The sequence below is a fragment of the Dendropsophus ebraccatus genome, chromosome 7 (assembly GCF_027789765.1).
Source record: "Dendropsophus ebraccatus isolate aDenEbr1 chromosome 7, aDenEbr1.pat, whole genome shotgun sequence".
NCBI lineage: Eukaryota > Metazoa > Chordata > Amphibia > Anura > Hylidae > Dendropsophus > Dendropsophus ebraccatus.
In genome coordinates this window covers 117,984,553-118,006,586 of record NC_091460.1, presented here as the reverse complement: position 1 = coordinate 118,006,586, position 22,034 = coordinate 117,984,553, and the positions used below count along the sequence as shown (strand labels likewise).

The window sequence follows — 22,034 nt, the reverse complement described above, 5'->3', positions numbered from 1 at the left end:
TCAAGAACTTATTTACTTGAGTTGAGCATTTTTTAATGCTCCAGTGCTCAACTCAAGTAATGAGTCCCATTGAAAACAATAGGTGACTTCTGCATGGCAGGTACCTGGTAACTTGAAGTGACAGTATGTTCTCTGTTGGAGCGAAAGTTAAAATGATACTGACTGCTACAGTCTTCTAACTTCTAGGTCCTAGGTTAAGGTCTTCCTTTTGGTTTTCTAAAAGTGTTCCTGCATTTTGTGCTGCAAAGCATTCCTTAATTTCTGCATTTCTCCATTTCCTTTATATACCCTGCCTGGCTTTCCTGTGTTCCCGTTGTGGTGGTCCTGTATCCATGTGTTCATACTATCTGGTCCTGCAACCCCGAAGGGCTCCTGGAACCCATGTTTCCATGGTTTCCTGCCCTGTGGTATTAACCTGACCTACTCATGTTCATCTTAGCACTGAGTGAACTTCACCGTGTGACCTGCACCTGTTTCTTTCACCTAAGCTCATCACCTGCACAGCCTGTGTCTCCTGTGTCTCCTTGTGGTTGCCAGTACCAATGGATGGCAACTCGGGTAGCTGGCCCCACTTGCCACCTGGTCGGCCTGGATCCTCTTGTGTCCCCGTCTTATCTCAAGAGGTAGTGACCTGGCGTATCCTCTGGGAAATTCTATCTCCACCATCTGGAGTATCCCGTAAAGAACAGAGAATATGCTTAGACAAGGTCCCTAGGGAAAGACACGCATGTGAGACAGTGGGCTCCTGACCCTATGATGTATTAGTGTAAGTTTAGTTGGGTTGTGATTCTACAATAACACTAAAAATCAAGAAGGCCAGTTTTCACCAAGAAAAAAAAATTGGAAAATTGATATAATGTTTCTCAAAATAAAAGTATACAAGCTGAACAAGACAATTTAAAACACCTTAAATAGGTCTAATATAGACTATATAGTAATAAACAGATTTGAAAAAGGAGAAAATTAGAAAATTTATGTAGTTAATATATACTGTAAGGGGTTAGAAAAATTATAAAAAGAAAAGTTTAAAGTACTAAACCAAAAATAGTGAGCCAATACAATTTTTAAAAGAAAAATAAATTGTGTAAATGACTAATTTAGGCAGTAAAGATTGAAACATTGCTAAAGATTGCTACATAAATTTAAAATAATCAATTTGTTTACTTTGATAAATAATGAGGAACCTAAAGGGGACCTGTCAGCTGTAGACCATGCTTAGAGCTGAAGCATTGAAAAGGTTGTGTTAAGCCTCAGAATGTATGCCTCTTCCCCCCCCCCCCCCCACACTCCTCCTTGATTTGTCTGATTGAAGTGCATGATTCATTGATGGAATAAGAACTCTGTATGTCAATCAAGGCAGGGAGGGTTGGCAGAGGGAGGAGATATGCATCCTGAGGCTCAACCTAGACTCCTTGACCCTTCAGCTCTGAGCATGATCTAGAGCTAAAATGGATTCCCATTAAATGAATGACCTAGCCATGGCTAGATCATGAAGTGCGTATTGACAGGGTTCTGACACCCGGTACTCCCTCTGATCAGCTGTTCTGCAAAGTCACAACATAGTGAATGGGGCCAGAAGCAGTTGGCTCCATATGCTGTCTAGTGGGAGCTATGCTCCTTTAACCTGCAACTACACAGGCTACAAACCCAATGAGCTACCATCCTGGTTCACTGTTGAGTATAGGTACAAAAGCTGCAAGCGGAGAAGTACTGGAAATCCTTGAAAATCACCATTATAACTGAAAACAAAAACACCCCCCATAGAGCCCCCCTTAAATATTTAGGTGTATTGATGAAGGGAGACTTATTAAAAGTCACATTTATTATATGTCTCCTCCTGTACTCTATTATCATAGGAGTCTGAATGACTGAGTGAGATTAACATACATTCTCCACCAAACGTCATTTGTCTAACCTAATAAGAAGTGCCAAAGTCAAAAATATTTCTTTGTTATATATCTTTTTTTTTTTTAATGAAGATATTTACCTCCATTTTGAGGTAGCAGTAAGGGGCAACATGGCCCCCTCTACAGTGACCAACATTCGTGATGGAGACTGCAGGGCTATAAGAACTGGGGTTCCCAATCCCCTGCTGCTAAACAGCACTATGCAGAACAGCGTCCCATTCCCCCATGTACTCTATATCCTTATATACAGTACACGGTGAAGATGAAAAAATGCAATACGTTACTGCAAGGCATGAGGGTATGCTGCATATTGATAGCATACCGTCAGAGTTCTAAGTCTATGTCTTGCATTAACATACAGTACTGTATTTTTGGTTCTACATTTTTTTAGATTTCCTTTATACATCTCCCATTAAAACAAAATGCTTAAATCAAGTAACAGGCACTCAAGCATTTTACAGCTCACTCAACACTAGTGAATGGGTTAGCAATGGTTCAAACACATTGATCACAAACTCACAATTATGTGCTAAGTAATAAAACACTTGGTAAGACGTTAAATAAATAGGACTTGGCATATTGGAGTACAGTAGACTAGACTTTAGCAACTAGTGGCAGGCAGCAGGTTTCAATGCAAATAAAATGATAGGAAGCATTAAAAGAGGCTCGGCTTATTGTGACAATAACATATTTTACCGCTATACAAAATCACATGGATGAACAGGAGGCGTTGTTAAAGTGGGCGACCAAGAAAATTAGGATAATGGGAGGACCGCAGTACCAAGACACATTTTTAAACTTGAGGGTTACTTAATTGGAAAAAGGTTGGCTTGGGGGGAGGGGGGGGGTGTAGTTATCCAATTCATTGCTTACCGTTTTTTTCTTTTGTAGCCAACCACATTCTGTAGTCTTGAGTTTTACATGAAAATGAATTACATTTCTTTATCGTAATGTATCGTACTGTGTGTATGCACCACCCCAAGTGCACATCCAAATACATTATAATCAATAGACAGTCCAAAACACCAAACACATGTTAAAACCATTCAAAGATCCAAACTAGAATTAGGGGAGAACCAAAAATAAGGTTCCTCTGAAACAGGGATATATAAAAAGTGCTAAGAAACAAAATTACTGCAATACCCTGATTGGTATCACCCAAATACTCAGAAACAGTGTAAAGATTATACAATATAATAGTTAATAGTATCCAAAAAGACTAATCCAACCCGCTGATAGCTCCCTGATGCACATGAGGCACTAAGGATCCTGTATGCTGTAAGGCTGTTTGGAGCACAAGAGGCGAGGCTACAGCCCCCAGAGGGCTGATCCACCCCTGGCTGGTCTTCTCCTTCTAATAATTGTTGGTCAAGCAAGCTAGCCAGAGATGGTCTGGATCGGTGCTCTGGGGGGGCTCTAGCCTGGCCCCCAGTGCTCCAAACTGACTTACCAGACAGGATTTCACTACAAATTGCATGAGAATGGCGCAGAGGATAAAGGTAAGAGACAAACCTTCATCCTCAGCTCCTTGTGTGCATAGGGAGCTATTATTAGGCTAGATTTATCTAACTTGCTGATAGTTCCCCTTTAAATAAAGTCAAAAAAGCATATCAATAATCAAAGGGAGAAAAAACTGCCATAGTTAAAAGGGGTTGTCCCTCAAAACATCTCAGCAGAATTCTTAGGTGCTGAGCTTTCCCACCATTATTATTTATGGATAAAATTCAACTGGAAAACCACTGACACTAGAGCACCATCGGTAACTATGTATACAGTAAAATTTAAGGAGATATGCATATTTTAAAAGGAGGTTTTAATAAAATGACTTATAGCTAGCACATAGACTATGGTACATGATATCTTACTTAGATGCACGTTTTTGGCAAAGATGGAAGAGTAAGACTCTTTTGGACACTTGCCCAGAAAGCCCTTTTAAACAGTAGAATTTCGATTAAAGAGCATGTATTGCCTAGATGTTCTCTTAGTGATTAAAGCCAGAGACTGAAACATGTTCTTTTTCCAATCTATTTCTTTTTTCTAAAAGAAATCAGTAGAAATGAGTCAGCACTCTGAGTTTTCAAATTGCTCTTATGCAAACAATTATTTTTTGATCCATAACAATGTGAGTAGAAAAAAGTAACTATATGACTGTATGACTATAGGGACTGTGCAAGACACCTTGTGACCAGCTCCTTCCCTCCTCATTGTAGGTGATTTTGCTTCTTTTTTATCTTCGACTTCATAGAGACAGAAGTGCTTATTGCTCATGCCAAATGCCCGAGGAAGGGTATTCGGCCTCGAAATGCCAAACGTTGCTACAAACTTTATATGTCACAAACCTCAATGTCATTTGGCTACATGGTTACTCACATGGTTATGGATCAAATATGATTTGCAGAGTGCTTCCATTGCCCTGTATCTTTTTTCTTTTTTGAATGTACATTGTTGTGGGGCAGCCGTCCTGCCTGAGATGTTTTTATGATATACTTTAAAGTTTCCCACTGGGACAAACCGTTTGACATGTTGCTGCCCATGGTGAGACTAACAATTCCTCCCATAATTGTTATTATCTATTCAGTCTCCTCCTCCGAATTCTCAGCTGCTGCTTTCTGCTGAAATCACAAAAATCTGTGTGAGAGCTGTTTTCTCCATCTCTTCCTCCTCCACCCTGAGACAGTTGATGTAAAAAAAAAAAGTCCCTGACTGGCTTTATCTAAAACATTGTAGATTCTTTGTAATGCTGGGAGGATTAATCACAGTGAGTTCATTAGTAACTTGATCTCAGAATAACCCTCCCAGCATTACAAAGAAGCTACGATGTTGCAGACAAAGCCAGTCAGAGACTTGTTCACATAATCTGTCTCACACAGATTTTTGTGTTTTCAGCAGACAGCAGCTTAGAACTGGGGGAAGGAGAATGAATAGATAATAACGTATGGAATGATTTGTTAGTCTCTAGTGATGAGCGAGCATGCTCGTCCTAGCTTGGTACTCGTTTGGCATCTCGTGATACTCGAGAAAATCTCATCATTCATTTCCTGAAAGTTTGGGCACTATTTCTCAGCCAATAAACATGCAGGAGACTCTTTGGTACATCCTGCGATCACGTGGGGCCCATACATGTTGATAGCAGCGATTGGTTGGCCAAATCAGATGACCCTGCTACTGTATATTAAAATAGCGGTTGGCAAGGCTCAGCTCACATGTATGCTGGAAGAGATCAGAGACAGAGCTGCTGCTGGTCAGGGGGAGCGTTAGAGAGGGAATTAGCGTTCCAGTAGGCAGGGAATACTAGCGGAACAACCAAACAGCCCTTGTAAGGGCTTCAAATCCTTTATAAATTGTATTACTACAGACTGCTGGCTGGGACTTGCAGTGCAGCTACCACGATTTTAGCAACACACTGTGGTGATCAGCTGCTGGCAGAACGGGGACATTAGCTGTTGCATACAGACCCCTAAGAAGTGCTCAGTACTATTTTATTGGGACCTCTACTATATTTTCTGATTGCTGTATTTCTTGCTCAAAGGGATATCTAAGTTCACTACTGCTTGCACAGTGTAAAGGGGGTGTCACAGAGTGTGTATAGGTGCAGCCATCACCAGATTGTATATCACAGCCCCCCAAAAAGTAGTGGGACCAGTGGGACTAATATTCTCACCATGGGCAACAACATCAAAATTTATGTTTAAGTGGAATACCCTTTTAAAGCAAGCCCCATGGACATATAACAATAAACAGTAATGTGAAACATTATTAAACATCCTCTGTGACCTTTGAAGAATTAATTTCACAGAGATTTACCATTGTCCTATACTGGTGCCATCTATCTATTTCTGTCACCTTTTGCTGCAATCCTTTACAGATCAATTTACAACAGTTTTCTCTTATCACCACAGGCAGAACAGGAAGTCTTATCTTAATTTTTACCTATGTTATGAGGATGAAAACTGCTAAATTTTAGGATTATTCTATAATATAGATAGTGATATGGAAAAGTAAAAAAAAAAAAAAATATATATATATATATATATATATATATATATATATATATACACACTACCGTTCAAAAGTTTGGGGTCACATTGAAATGTCCTTATTTTTGAAGGAAAAGCACTGTACTTTTCAATGAAGATAACTTTAAACTAGTCCTCACTTTAAACAAATACACTCTATACATTGCTAATGCGGTAGATGACTATTCTAGCTGCAAATGTCTGGTTTTTGGTGCAATATCTACATACTGTAGGTGTATAGAGGCCCATTTCCAGCAACTATCACTCCAGTGTTCTAATGGTACAATGTGTTTGCTCATTGGCTCAGAAGGCTAATTGATGATTAGAAAACCCTTGTGCAATCATGTTCACACATCTGAAAAAAGTCTAGCTCGTTACAGAAGCTACAAAACTGACCTTCCTTTGAGCAGATTGAGTTTCTGGAGCATCACATTTGTGGGGTCAATTAAACGCTCAAAATGGCCAGAAAAAGAGAACTTTCATCTGAAACTCGACAGTCTATTCTTGTTCTTAGAAATGAAGGCTATTCCATGCGAGAAATTGCTAAGAAATTGAAGATTTCCTACAACGGTGTGTACTACTCCCTTCAGAGGAAAGCAGAAACAGGCTCTAACCAGAGTAGAAAAAGAAGTGGGAGGCCGGGTTGCACAACTAAGCAAGAAGATAAGCACATTAGAGTCTCTAGTTTGAGAAACAGACGCCTCACAGGCCCCCAACTGGCATCTTTATTAAATAGTACCCGAAAAACACCAGTGTCAACATCTACAGTGAAGAGGCGGCTGCGGGATTTTGGGCTTCAGGGCAGAGTGGCAAAGAAAAAGCCATATCTGAGACTGGCCAATAAAAGAAAAAGATTAAGATAGGCAAAAGAACACAGACATTGGACAGAGGAAGACTGGAAAAAAGTGTGGACGGATGAATCCAAGTTTGAGGTGTTTGGATCACAAAGAAGAACGTTTGTGAGATGCAGAACAAATGAAAAGATGCTGGAAGAATGCCTGACGCCATCTGTTAAGCATGGTGGAGGTAATGTGATGGTCTGGGGTTGCTTTGGTGTTGGTAGGGTGGGAGATTTGTACAGGGATTTGTAAAAGGGATTCTGAATAAGGAAGGCTATCACTCAATTTTGCAACGCCATGCCATACCCAGTGGACAGCGCTTGATTGGAGCCAATTTCATCCTACAACAGGACAATGACCCTAAACACACCTCCAAATTGTGCAAGAACTATTTACAGCAGAAGCAGCAGCTGGTATTCTATCATAGGTAATGGAGTGGCCAGCGCAGTCACCAGATCTGAACCCCATTGAGCTGTTGTGGGAGCAGCCTGACCGTATGGTACGCCAGAAGTGCCCATCCAACCAATCCAACTTGGGGGAGCTGCTTCTAGAAGCGTGGGGTGCAATTTCTCCAGCTTACCTCAACAGATTAATAGCTAGAATGCCAAAGGTGTGCAATGCTGGAATTGCTGCCAAAGGAGGATTCTTTGACGAAAGCAAAGTGTGATGTAAGAACAATGTTATTTCATATACAAATCATTATTTCTAACCTTGTCAATGTGTTGACTCTATTTTCTATTCATTTCACAACGTATAGTGGTGAATAAGCGTGACTTTTCATGGAAAACACAAAATTGTTTGGGTGACCCCAAACTTTTGAACGGTAGTATATATATATATATATATATGTATATATATATATATATATATATATATATATATATATATATATATATTTAACATAAAACTTGATTTAAACAATCCCTCATTTTCTGACCAGGCCCAAAATGATCTTAGTGTTTTTGTTTTTCCCTCCTCCCCTTCTAAGAGCTCTAGCACTCTCAGTTTTCTATCTACAATGCCATGTAATGGCTTGTTTTTTTACAGGAATAGTCGTACTTTGTAATGGCATCTTTCATTTTACCATAACATGTATGATGGAATCCCAAATATATTATTTATGAAGATATAAATTGGTGAAATCGTAAAAAAGAATGCAATATGGTAACGTTTGGGGGGTTCCTGTGTCTACGTAATGCACTATATGGTAACAGCGACATGATACAATTATTCTATAGGTCAGCCCGAACACAACCATATGCAGGTTACACAGATTCTCTAATGTTATATATTTTATTTTATGAAGTCCTTTTTTTGGCAAATAATTATTAATAAAATGGGCCTATTGTGACGCTTATAACGGTTTTATTTTTTCACCTACGGGGCTGTATGGGGTGTCATTTTTTCCGCCATGATCTCTAGTTTTTATTAATACCATATTTGTGAAGAGTGGACGTTTTGATCACTTTTTATTGATTTTTTAAAAAATATAATGTAACATAAAATCGGTAATCTGCGCACTTTTTCCCCTCTTTTCGTGTACGCCGTTCGCCGTTCGCAATGACGCTTGTTATATTTTAATAGATCGGACAATTATGCACGCTACGGTATATTATATGTTTATCTATTTATTTATTTTTATATGTTTTATTTATATAATGGGATAGAGGGGGTTATTTCAACTTTTATTGGGGGAGGGGTTTTGGGGTAGTGTAATAGTGTTTTGAACTTTTTTTTTTTACACATTTGAAGTCCCTTTGGGGGACTTTTACATACACTAGTTTGATTTCTACACTGATGATTGCTATGCCATAGGCATAGCATTGATCAGTGTTATCGGCGATCTGCTCATTGAGCCTGCCTGTGCAGGCTCAGTGTAGCAGCTCGCCGATCGGACCGCACGGAGGCAGGTGAGAGGCCTCCGGCGGTCCGTTTTAACAATCGGGACCCCCGCAGTCACACTGCGATCGGTAAGTGACAGGGGACTCCCCCTGTCACTTACACTTAAACGCTGCGGTCGCGCCGCGATTGCGGCGTTTAAGGAGTTAATGACATGCGGCAGCGCGATCGCTGCAGCTCACTGCAGCCGGCCTCCACCTCCTATGAAGCGCGCTCCGAAGCGGAGCGCGCTTCATAGCGGGAGAACCACCCAGGACGTACAGTTACGTCCAGGGTCGTCTGGTGACAGACTTCCATGACGTAACTCTACGTCCTGGGTCGTCTAGGGGTTAAAGTTGTGATTTAAAAAACAAAAACAACTTATTTATATTAAGTAATCTGCGGATGAATCAACTCCAGATCTGCCTGATTTGTCTTGTAGAGTTCCCTGAAGATTGTACACTACGGTATGTAGAATTGTTGGAGAAAGTTTTTGCAACTGATCTCAACCATATGAACTTACCCTAATTAATACTAAATTCCCTTGACGGATATATAAACAGCTTCTGGTTGGCATTTGGGGAAGAGATTCACTTTTAGCCATATCTCTATCCCTCTATATGATATATTTCTCCCTCTCAGCAGGGGGGATGTAAAGGGCTGCAGTAATGTATGCCTCCTAATATCATTAAATGAAGCTTGAAGACTGCACAGAGCACTAAATTTAGTTCTAGCTATGATAAAAGGGTTATTTTATTTTATTTTAATTCAAAAAGGATCTCTAAAGAACACTTTAAAGTGAATCTGTCACCCCATTTAATGTTTTTTGTTTGTTTTTTTACACTTTTTAAGTTCCTCTAGGGGGATGTTAAAGATATTTTCCAATTAAAACTACATTGTCCCCTATCCACAGGTCTAGAGACCTTCTGAGCATTGCTGAGCCCGTGAAGAATGAGTGGACAGGTGGACCCTTGCATACAAGACCCCCCCGCATTAATTTGCGGCTACAGTTTACTAGCAATCTTGACATCATTACAGGTCCTAGAAGTCAGACCCCCACCAATACGCAAGCTATCCCCTATGCTATGAATATTGCATAACGTTAAAGCCACCTTCCATGTACTCCCTTACTAAGGCCCTTAGCTCAATATAGGAAGTTTCCTGGTTATCTCTTTCTCACTCGTGGTGTTGAGTAATCTGAACTGCATCCCACCTCTGGTCAGTGGCGTAGCTATCATAGAGGCAGGGTAGGCAGTTGCTATGGGGCCCATGCAGGAGGTGGGCCCTGGAAAAGAAGGTAAGAGCGTGTGTCCTTCTGCTTAACCCCTTATGTACTGCAGTGTGTAAGTGACCCAATGTTTACTTACATGCTGCAACACAAAAAAAGGGTTAAAAAGCAGAAGACAGAGATATCTGCTTCACTGCACTGATAACCCCTGACCACATATATATATATATATATATATATATATATATATATATATATATATACATGCGCAGTGCTTTGTGTTGTGTGTAGGGGAGGGGGGCCCCTAAAATTTTTTGCTATGGGGCCCCGTGAATCCTAGCTACGCCCCTGCCCCTGGTGATCATTTCTCACTGCGCTGGCATCTCGGCGAGCCTCTAGTAAATTTATATGCCTATATATACACTTATAATTGTGCATACTGTATACATAAGGCAGAGCTACGGGGGAAGCAAGAGAGAAGCAGCCTGAATCAATGACTAAACAGCAATTGTTTCTCAGTTGGATAAGGTGTAGTTACAGCTCTATTGTACCGGAGCTGAACTAAAATAAATCTGAGAAACATATATAGCCCATTGTAATAGGGCAAGCTTGTAACAAGCCTGTAAACAAGCACTGATCTAACGGGGGCTGTCTAATAGGGTGTTTACCCTGTAGGCAGTAACCTACATACAGTTTTTGAACTCATGACTGGATATTTGTCTTAAAGGGATTTTCCACTTAAACATAACTGTTCATATGTTGCTTACCATGGTGAGACTAATAATTCAATAATTCATAGTTGTTATCTATTCCGTCTGCTTACCCCAGTTCTGAGCCACAGCTTTCTGCTGAAGACATAAAAACTGTAAGCTTTTCTCTCTGTCTTCCCCTCCTCCCCCTCCCTTCTGAGACAGCTAATGTAAACAAGTCCCTATCTGTAACTTTGTAGCAGCTTTGTAATTCTGGGAGGGATAATCATCAGCAACTTGACCTCAGATTAACCCTCCAGGCATTACAAAGAAGCTACGAAGTTACAGATAAAACTGGCCAGGGATTGGTTTACATCAGCCATCTCAGAAGAAAGGGGGGAGAAGGGGGTGATAGAGAGAAAAGCGCACACAAAGTTTTCTGTCTTCAGTAGAAAGCTGCAGCTCAGAACTGGGGGAAGGAGACTGAATAGATAATAACAAGTATGGAAGGAAATCTTTTGCTGCGTTTACACAGAACGATTATCGTGCGAATTTGCACAATAACAATCGAACTCGAATGATAATTGTACGTGTAAAACGCAGCGAACGATGAGCGAGAAAACGTTCATTTTGACCTTTGAACATGTTCTCAAATCGCCGTTGGTCATTTGCAAAAAATTCGCAGATCGTTCCATGTAAACAGCCGTTCACCGATTTAATCTATGTTCGAGATAGACTTAAACGATCGCAAAAAGATTTTTTCATTCGATATATCATTCTGTCTAAATACTGATCGTAAAAAAAAAAAAATTGTTACTTCGAAATCGTTAATCGTACAATCAGGCGAATTATCGCTCTGTGTAAACGCAGCATTAGTCTCACCATGGGCAGCAACATATGAAAAGTTATGTTTAAAGGAGAAGTCCGGCCAAAATTAATTTTTGATATGTTCTTACTTATGAAAAGTTATACAAATTTCTAATGTACATTAATTATGGGAAATGCGCATATAGGGCTATTTCCCTTAATTTAGTAGATCAGGAAGTGTTAGAATTCTCTCAGTGACGTCACGACCAAAGGTGTAATTCCTATGGAGTGTCCAGCAGTCTATGGGACTTTATTGTGTCTATAGATGTCTATGTAAAGTTATGTAGTGTAGTGTACAGTATGCTTTATTGAATGAATACATCTATGGAATACTTTGGGGAGCAAGGGTACTTGCTCCCCAAAGTATTGCATAAATGTATTTTTTATGCCTTCCATGGCAAGACTAACAATTCCTTTCATACTTGTTATTATCTAATCTGTCTCTTTCCCCTAGTCCTAATCTGCCTTTTTTCTGCTGAAAACACAAAAAATTATGTGTGTGCCTTTCTCTTTGTCTCCCCCTCCTCCCTTCTGAGACAGCTGATGTAAGAAAGTCCCTGGCAGGCTTTATCTGCAAAATTGTAGCTTCTTTGTAACCCCAGGAGGATTAATCACAGTGAATTCAATAACAACTTGACCTCAGATTAACCCTCCCAGCATTACAAAGAAGCTACAGTGTTTCAGATAAAGCCTGTTAGGTACTGGTTTATATCAGTTGGGAGGGGGAGGAGGGAGAGACAGAGAGAGGCTCACACACAGATTTTTGTGTCTTCAGCAGAAAGCAGCAGTTCAGAACTGGAGGAAGGAGACTGAATAGATAATTACAAGTATGGAAGGAATTGTTGGTTTAAGCTTGGGCAGCAACATATCAAAAGTGAAGTTTGAGTGAAATACCCCTTTCCTTTATTGAGTTATGCAATAAAACTCCAACATGTGGAACATACCCTAACATATCTCCAGAGACATAACCGCATGCTGAGTTTTGCATCAATCCAACATTTATATCTTAATGCATTTTTTATTGTTTTGTCAATGAGTGTCTGCAGGATGCTCACCACAGACCCAGCTAAGCTTTATGGTACTATTTGACAGTACATATACTTGAGAGCTGCTTTACTATCCCTATGTTAGTTGGTCACTGATGAATATTCCTTGACTAAGTAAATGTGGAATCTGCAAGGTCAAGTAGTCAAAAATTGATTTTGTTTTCTAATTAACCTTGCAGCGGGGGGCTGGGAAACTGGGGAAACTACAGTCAAACCTGATTTTTATAGTGAGCAAATGCATTCAGCCAGCAATATGATAAGGTGTAAATCAAAAGCTTTAGCAAACCTTTAAAAAGGTATGCATTTGGTATGACACAATGGCCCTTTCTCCTACTTCCAGTAGAATGTGAAAGGTGGATGGCTATGTTCACACGTGTTTTTCCTCCCCATATATAATATTCGTCATTCTGAGTTTGAAATAACGTCCGTCATTTCACTGTTTGGCCGCCCGTCAGAGCAATAACGGCTGATGGTACATTATTCTAGTTTAGGTGGACTAATTGGCCTTTGGATATGTCTTTAAAGGGGGTATCCAGCGCTATAAAAACATGGCCACTTTCTTCCAGAGACAGCCCTGCTCTTGTCTCCAGCTTGGGTGGGGTTTTGCTGCTCAGTTCAATTGAAGTGAATGGGGCTTAATTGCAAGTCGCACCTGAACTGGAGACAAGAGTCGTGTTGTCTATAAAAAAAAAGTGGCCATGTTTTTATAACCCCTTTCATTGAAAAGTCCATTGAATTTAATAGTAAAAGCGGTGAAAGGACGGTGAAAAAAAACAACAACTGTGTGTTAATAAGGAAAAAATTACGCCCGCTGTTCGCAAAAGATGTTTTAAAATATTTAGCAAATGGGGAAACAGAAAAAACACAGGGCAGAGCGCCTCATAGGGTGACACTGTATACTTAAAAGCACCGTAGCGATGAAGTTGCACACAGGTTTAAGCTCACCTGATGTGTTTGTGAGAAGCCACAACCACTATAACAGCATGTAAATGGTATAATCTATACTTGGCCGCTGCAGGAGACTCTCAGACGCAGAACCCTCGGGTATGCGTAGTCATATGTAGAATCCAAATGAAACAGGGAGATATGTCCCCGCGCAGACCATAAGTATAGAAGCAAATTTTATTGGTGTATATCCACAGGTAACGCGTTTCGAGAGCGCTGGGCTCTCTTTTTCAAACCTCCAGGATACTTAACCCCTTCAAGACCAAGCCTATTTGCACCTAAAAGACCAGGCTCATTTTTCAAAATCTGACCTATCTCACTTTATGCGCTTATAGCTCAGTGATGCTTTAACGTATGCTAGCGATTCTGAGATTGTTTTTTCGTCACATATGGCACTTTATATTAGTGGCAAAATTTGGTCACTACTTTGTGTGTTTTTTGTGAAAAACATCAAAATATCATAAAAAATTGAAAACATTAGCATTTTATGAACTTTGAAATTCTCTGCTTCTAAAAAAAGAAAGTTGTATTACATAAATTAGTTACTAAGTCACATTACCAATATGTCCTCTTTATTCTGGCTTCATTTCATAAACATATTTTACTTTTTTAGGGTGTTACGGGGCTTAGAAATTTATCAGCAAATTACCACATTTTCGTGAAAGTTTCCAAAACTGATTTTTTTAGGGACCAGTTCTTATTTTAAGTTGATTTAGGAGATTTGTATACTGGAAACCCCCCATAAGTGACCCCATTTTGGAAACTAGACACCTTAAAGAATTAATCTAGGGGTATAATGAGCATTTTAACCCTACAGGGGCTGGAGGAAAGTATTCACCATTAGGCCGTAAAAAAATGAAAAATTAAAATTTTCCAATAATATATACATTTAGATTAAAGTTTCTCATTTTCAAAAGGAACATGAGAGAAAAAGCACCCCAAAATTTGTAACACGGGTTCTCTTGAGTACTACGGTACCCCATATGTGGGCGTAAACCACTGCATGGGCACACAGCGGGGCTCAGAAGGGAAGGAGCGCCAATTAGCTTTTCCATTGCAGATTTTGCTGAAGAAGTTTCCGAGCGCCAGGTGCATTTGCAGAGCCCCTGTAGTGTCAGCAGAGAGAAAAAACCCCATAAGTCACCCCATTTTGGAAAGTACACCCCTCAAAGAATTCATCTTCGGGTAGGATGAGCAATTTGACCCCACAGGTGTTAGAGGAAAGTATTCAAAATTAGACAGTAAAAATGAAAAACTCAAATTTTTTCCAATAATATGTTCGTTTAGTTTGAAATTTTTCAATTTCACGAGGAAAAAGAGAAAAAAAGTACCCCAAAATTTGTAACGCAGGTTCTCCTGAGTAAAAAGGTACCTCATATGTGAGCATAAACCACTGCATGGGCACACAGCGGGGCTCAGAAGGGAAGGAGCGCCAATTAGCTTTTTCAATGCAGATTTTGCTGAAGAAGTTTCTGAGCGCCAGGTGCGTTTGCAGAGCCCCTGTAGTGCCAGCGGAGTAAAATCTCGCCCATAGTCACCCCATTTTGGAAAGTGCACCCCTCAAAGAATTCATTTTGGGGTGTGGTGAGCATTTTGACCCCACAGGTATTAGAGGAAAGTATTCAAAAGTAGACAGTAAAAATGAAAAACTCGAATTTTTCCAATAATATGTTCCTTTAGTTTGAAATTTCTCAATTTCACGAGGAACAAGAGAAAAAAGTACCCCAAAATTTGTAACGCAGGTTCTCCTGAGTAAAAAGGTACCTCATATGTCGGTATAAACCACTGTATGGGCACACAGCAGGGCTCAGAAGGAAAGGAGCGCCAATTAGCTTTTTCAATGCAGATTTTGCTGAAGAAGTTTCTGAGCGCCAGGTGGGTTTGCAGTGCCCCTGTAGTGCCAGCGGAGTAAAATCTCGCCATAAGTCACCCCATTTTGGAAAGTGCACCCCTCAAAGAATTCATCTTGGTGTGTGGTGAGCATTTTGACCCCACAGGTATTAGAGGAAAGTATTCAAAAGTAGACAGTAAAAATGAAAAACTCGAATTTTTCCAATAATATGTTCCTTTAGTTTGAAATTTCTCAATTTCACGAGGAACAGGAGAGAAAATTCACCCCAAAATCTGTGACGCAGGTTCTCCTGAGTAGAACGGTACCCCATATGTGGGCATAAACCACTGTATGGGCACACAGCGGGGCTCAGAAGGTAAGGAGCGCCAATTAGCATTTTCTCTGCAGATTTTTCTGAAGAAGTTTCTGAGCACCAGGTGCGTTTGCAGTGCCCCTGTAATGTCTACAGAATAGAATCCCCCCAAGTCACCCCATTTCGGAGAGTACACCCCTCAAAGAATTCATCTTGGGGGGCGGAATCGCAGCTGATCCTCATTATCTCCGGTGCTGTACACAGATGAGAGCGGGATCGCTGTCCCTGCAGCGATCCCGTTCTCATCACAAAGCCCCTGTCAGTCAGGAACGTATATGTACATTCCTACTGCACGGGGCACGTGCAATAGGAACGTATATATACAGATGGCTGACGTGAAGGGGTTAAAACATGGTACACATCGAGATATGCTAGCATTGCTCTGGACTTCCACGTTGGTGCAGGACCTTTGCACATGTGCACACCAATCAGCACCACGTCTTAAAATATTTGTCATGTCCTCGCAGACAACGTCCGTCATTTTATTATACTGTGTGCATTGGACGTCAGTCATTCTATTGACTTTAATGCATTGCAGTCAATTAAAGAAGTCCTGCAAAATATTTTATTAAAGTATTGTATTGCCCCCCAAAAGTTATACAAATCACCAATATACACTTATTACGGGAAATGCTTATAAAGAGCTTTTTTCCCTGCACTGACTACTGCATCAAGGCTTCACTTCCTGGATAACATGGTGATGTCACTTCCTGGATAACATGGTGATGTCACTTCCTGGATAACATGGTGATGTCTCGACCTGACTCCTAAAGCTGTGTGGGCTGTGGCTGCTGGAGAGGATGATGGCAGAGGGATGCTCAGTGTCCCTCCAGTGCCCTGTGCCCCTTAGTGTCCCCCTGCCATCATCCTCTCCAGCAGCCACAGCCCGCACAACTCTGGGAGTCGGGACATGACATCACCATGTTATCCGGGAAGTGACATCACTATTTTATCCAGGAAGAAAAGTCTTGATGCAGTAGTAAGTGCAGGGAAAAAAACACTTTATAAGCATTTCCCGTAATAAGTGTATATTGGGGATTTGTATAACTTTTGGGGGGCAATACAATACTTTAATAAAAAATTTTGCCGGACTTCTCCTTTAAATCTCAGCTATAATGGATGTCTTTTTTTTTTTTTTTTTTTTGGAGTTTTGTACAGGGCATGCATCCCATTAATGTGTCTTTTATTCTTGTATGTGCTGCACAGAATAGAGATAGTCCCCAACATTGATAAATCTCAATAGTATGTGTACTGCATACTGCGATTTGGGATTTTTAAAGCTTCTATATAGGCAGAATATGTTGTACATGGCAATCTACGGAAAACTGTGGAACGACTGCTGCAGTAAAAGGCACGCACAGAAGCTGAATGGGAAAAGGAAATCAATACAGCTGTTATCTGAACAGAAATGACTAGGTCAGCAAATGTATTACTAAGAGCTGTAGTACATTGTAGTAGAGGTAGTACTCCAGCTTTTTTTCTAGCTCTTTAAAGCAAGTGTCAACATTGGTTAAGAGCCATCTATGTCTCGGTGGTTCTTTTCTGTGTGTTTGGCTGCTAAATCATATTGATTTTAAGGCAAGTCATCCATGTGGCTTAAATAAAGTGACTTAGAGCCATGTAACCATATTAGAAACCTGCCGCCAGCCTGATTTGCAGTGGACACCTTGGAAATGTGCTCATTGATTTCTGCTGTACTAAAGCTAACCACTAAATATATATGCAATATATTTAAAACTACTATATATATAGACATATCAAATGTACCACCTTTACTTTTGTTTTATATATATATATATATATATATATATATATATATATATATATATATATAATCACAGTTTTCTTTAAAAAGGTTACAATCGTGACATTAGGCACTAGAATGCTGAATGACACTGTCTTCATGCTAAAAAGGTTCCCTATATATAGGTTCCCTATCAAGTTCTAGGCGACATCCCAGTTATAGCTGTCACTGTTACCATCACTATGGATAGAACATACAACCAGGACGGTAATGCTGAATACAAGCCAAATGTGAACATTCACCATATACTATAAAATTCTACCAACTGCTCACAGTTGCTCCTTAGCAACAGGCTATAAACATTTTTTTTTTGTTTTACAATGTTTACTGACAAAGTGACAGTTTGTAGTCTGTTGCTTAGAAACAAAATGTCTATGTGACTGTACTAAGGGTATTATTCAAATGAACTTACTGCTTTTTGCATTGTGATGAATTTGTTCAAGTTCAGATTGAAGTAGAAGTAACAGGTTTTAAGTAACATGGAATTCTTTATCTAGCTAAACCTGGATCTGTATTGGAGGTTGATCTATACTTTACTCCACTGATTGATGGTGTGTACCCTGGATAGATAGATAGATAGATAGATAGATAGATAGATAGATAGATAGATATTAGATGGATAGATAGATATTAGATAGATGGATGAATAGATAGATAGATAGATAGATAGATAGATAGATAGATAGATAGATGACATAGATAGATAGATAGATAGATAGATAGATAGATAGATAGATAGATAGATAGATAGATAGATATTAGATGGATGATACTGTAGATAGATAGATAGATGATAGAAAGATGGTAGATAGATAGATAGATAGATAGATAGATAGATAGATATTAGATGGATAGATAGATAGATAGGAGATAGATAGATAGATAGATAGATATTAGATGGATGATACTGTAGATAGATAGATGATAGAAAGATGGTAGATAGATAGAGATAGATAGATAGATAGATAGATAGATAGATAGATACATAGATATTGGATGGATGGATAGATAAATAAGAGATAGATAGATAGATAGATAGATAGATAGATAGATAGATAGATAGATAGATAGATACTGGATAGATGAATGGATAGATAGATAGATAGATAGATAGATAGATAGATAGATAGATAGATATTAGATGGATGGATGGATGGATGGATGGATGGATGGATAAATAGATAGATAGATAGGAGATAGATAGATAGATAGATAGATAGATAGATAGATAGATAGGAGATAGATATTGGATGGATGGATAGATAGATAGATAGATAGATATTAGATAGATAGATGGATGGATAGATAGATAGATAGATGATAGATAGATAGATAGATATTAGATAGATGGATGGATAGATAATAGATAGATAGATAGATAGATAGATAGATAGATAGATAGATAGATGATAGATAGATAATGAATAGATAGATGGATAATGGATAGATAGATAGATAGATAATGAATAGATAGATAGATAAATAGATAGATAGATAGATAGATAGATAGATAGATAGATAGATAATGAATAGATAGATAGATAGATAGATAGATAGATAGATAGATAGATGTTGTGGCAGTGCCCATGCATAACTACAGCTCCAATCAAAACAGCGGGATTCTGAACCTTAGTTTTATGATGTCTGGGGGGGGGGGGGGGCTCCAGTTGTCAGACCTTTATCAATCATACATTTATCACCTATCAATGAATAGGAAATAAATGTTGTTAGTGGGACAACCCCTTAAAAAGAGCAATTACATTACAAAATTGCTAGCTAGCTAGCTAGATAGATGTGAGCAATATACTGCTCTTCTCAAAGACAGATTGTTAGTTGAACCTTATTGTCTTTCATCTACTATCTGAACACATACTGAAAGCATTTTCCAAATGACCATCTAATACAGTAGCTGATAACCTATTCTTAGTATTTTTATTTTACAAGTATAAGTATAACAAATGAGGTGAGTGTATTATGTGGAGGACCCTCCATTCATTTGGCCAGTCTTCATTTACCCTGCCCTTTATGGTTTTCATTAAGTAGCCCCATAATATATTGTTCTATAGATCATTCAGTAGCTCACATTATGCGCATCAGACATTGGATACAAGTTCATCGGACCAGACGTCTCTTTCTCAAGTTGTTATTATATATGAAGTGACCTTAAAATCCTGTTACTGATTCCTCCACATAAGCAGCAGTGCAATAAGCAACACAATGTAGTAACACAATACCACTTTAGATTCATGACCTCTACAGTCTCATACTGTAACATTGCTGCAGTTGTTCCCCATTGTTTTATGTGGAAAATGTCAGATGGACACAACATGACTGTTGTAGTCACAGCTGATAGAATATAGCAAGTCCCCCTGGACATGGTCCTTAACATAACACAATTTGTTACAAGAACAACAAATAGTTTACATTGTCATAGAGTGTTATATAATCTTACAATGACATGTTGCAGTTCTGACCACACATCTATTTTCAGATGACCCCCATCTGTACTTAAGGCATGTAGTAAACATTATACACTACACTATACACTATATACACTGTACACTATAATAAAAATCCTGGGTAATATAGTAATATAGTGCTAGATATATAGATGATGTTAATTTCATTAAAATACTTTTCTTAGCCAATACAATCTGCCAAGAGGAGGACTTGTAGACCAGGTGCATGCACATACCTGCAGTGAGGGATCTGGCAGGTCAGGAGTATAAGATGGACTTCTTCAGCAGCAGGTTTGTCTCCTATACTTATACTGATATGTCTCTTGGGAAGAAACCTGGAGGAAGCTACTTTCCAGCTCCAGGCTGCAGAGGGAGCAGCTGTTATGTCCAGTGCAGGAGCTGCTCTAAGTCAGCAGCCACCCTCTCCCAGATATAGGCAGGAGATATAGGCAGGCAGTGCCCAGGCAGCACAGCAGCACGTTTTCACCTCCCTTCTTTTGTTTTTGGGAGTGGAGTCTGTGATGATGGAGGCTTCACGTCATAGGTTTATGAAAGAGCTGCCTGGATGGTGGGTGTGATTCTCCCTGCAACTCCTCATATCATTTGTGGGATGCTGAGAGCTCCAGCAGCCTGGATGGGGAGGAGGGGACAGCCCCCACTTGTCACAGCTAATAGACTGCAGGATGGGAGCACAGGGTTGTTTGCAAATAGTAATAATAGTAAGGAGGAGTTACTGATGGTGCAGGCACCTGGACCATGTATACTTGTGTTCTATTCCTATATAGTGCCTGGCATCCATCCATCTTTCTCTCTCTCTCTCTCTCTCTCTCTCTCTCTCTGTCCACAGTGGTGCTTGCATTACGAGCATAATTCGTTCTGGGTCCGTGTTTGTAATCCAAATCCACTCTTAAACCAAAGCTAATTTTCCAATAAGAAGTCATAGAAATGCAGACAAATGGTTCCACATCCCAAAAATAATAAGATTTATTATTCTGAATAACATGTAAAACAGATGAAACAAACATTCAGAAACAGCAGAATATGTTATATTATAAGTTACTGTACAGTAATGGAGAGGATGGGAAACACAAGGGCGGACGGAGACTGCAGGGAGCATGAAGGAATGAGCGGGGCAGGTGCGGGCGCAGTACAGCTGTACTCTCTGTCCGGGGAGAGAGGGGTTACAGCTATGAAGAGATTACCTCCCCAGTCCTGTCCCCTGATGTAAGCCCCAGCCTGAAGTGGATCTGCTATGATTTGGAAGGTGAGGGAGACTTCCAGGGTCAGAGTACAGGGCTGTAGACCACGCTATGCAGACCATGCCCCTCCCCCACTCACGCTCTTACCCAGTACAGAAAGCTCTTACACCAAAGCAATGCTCTTAAACCAAGTTGCAATTTTGAAAAACTGGGAGCTCTTAAACCAAGGTACCACTGTGTATATATATATATATATATATATATATACACACACACACACACACATCTTTAGGCTATGTTCACACACCATTAGAGACCAGCCGTTCCATGACCCCGGTCTCTGGCCGGATCATCCCGGCCGGTACTTAAGTGCCAGCCGGATGATCCGTCCGGCCGCAGAGCTCTGATGGGGGTGCATCAGCGCGTGCCAGCATCAGAGCTTCCCATAGCCCACAGTGAAGCACGCGGCCGGAGCCGCTCCCTTCACTGTGTGAACTGACAGATCTTTCTGCAGTTGGAATTCCTTGAATTCTGGCCGCAGAAAACTGAAAACTGTTTTTTGCGGCCTCGCATGGGCTCCCAGCCGGAGCGTATAGGATGTGTGTACGCTCCGACCAGGATCCCATTCATCAATAGGCATTGTTCCACCCCGCAAAACTACGGCCGTAGTTCTGCGGCGAGAACTACGGCCGTAGTTGTACGTTGTGTGAAGCCTTAGAGTGTGTAGATAGATAGTTTGATTTCCTTGGTTATTACCTTATTATATGACATATATGATATATGATCAATGTAAATGCAACACAATGAAAGCACAACTAAGGAGTTATGAAAGGAAACACTAAGAATTATAAATAGCAGCTTATATGGATAGAAGTATTACTAGTGTTCCTGTACTGTAATACCTAGGTGCTATGCCCATGTACATTACTATCCCTACTAATATGACATTACTA

At 39.9% G+C, this 22,034-nt stretch overlaps 1 protein-coding gene across 1 annotated transcript in view; it reads right to left on the bottom strand.

Moving 5' to 3' along the window:
* Nucleotides 1–20,198, bottom strand: part of NPFFR2 (neuropeptide FF receptor 2) — a 98,349-nt gene extending 78,151 nt beyond the window's left edge. Inside the window, exon 1 of the mRNA XM_069976777.1 lies at nt 20,119–20,198. The gene's annotated coding sequence lies outside the window, so the exon portion shown is untranslated. The remainder of the gene's footprint in view (nt 1–20,118) is intronic.
* Nucleotides 20,199–22,034: the final 1,836 nt, after the last annotated feature.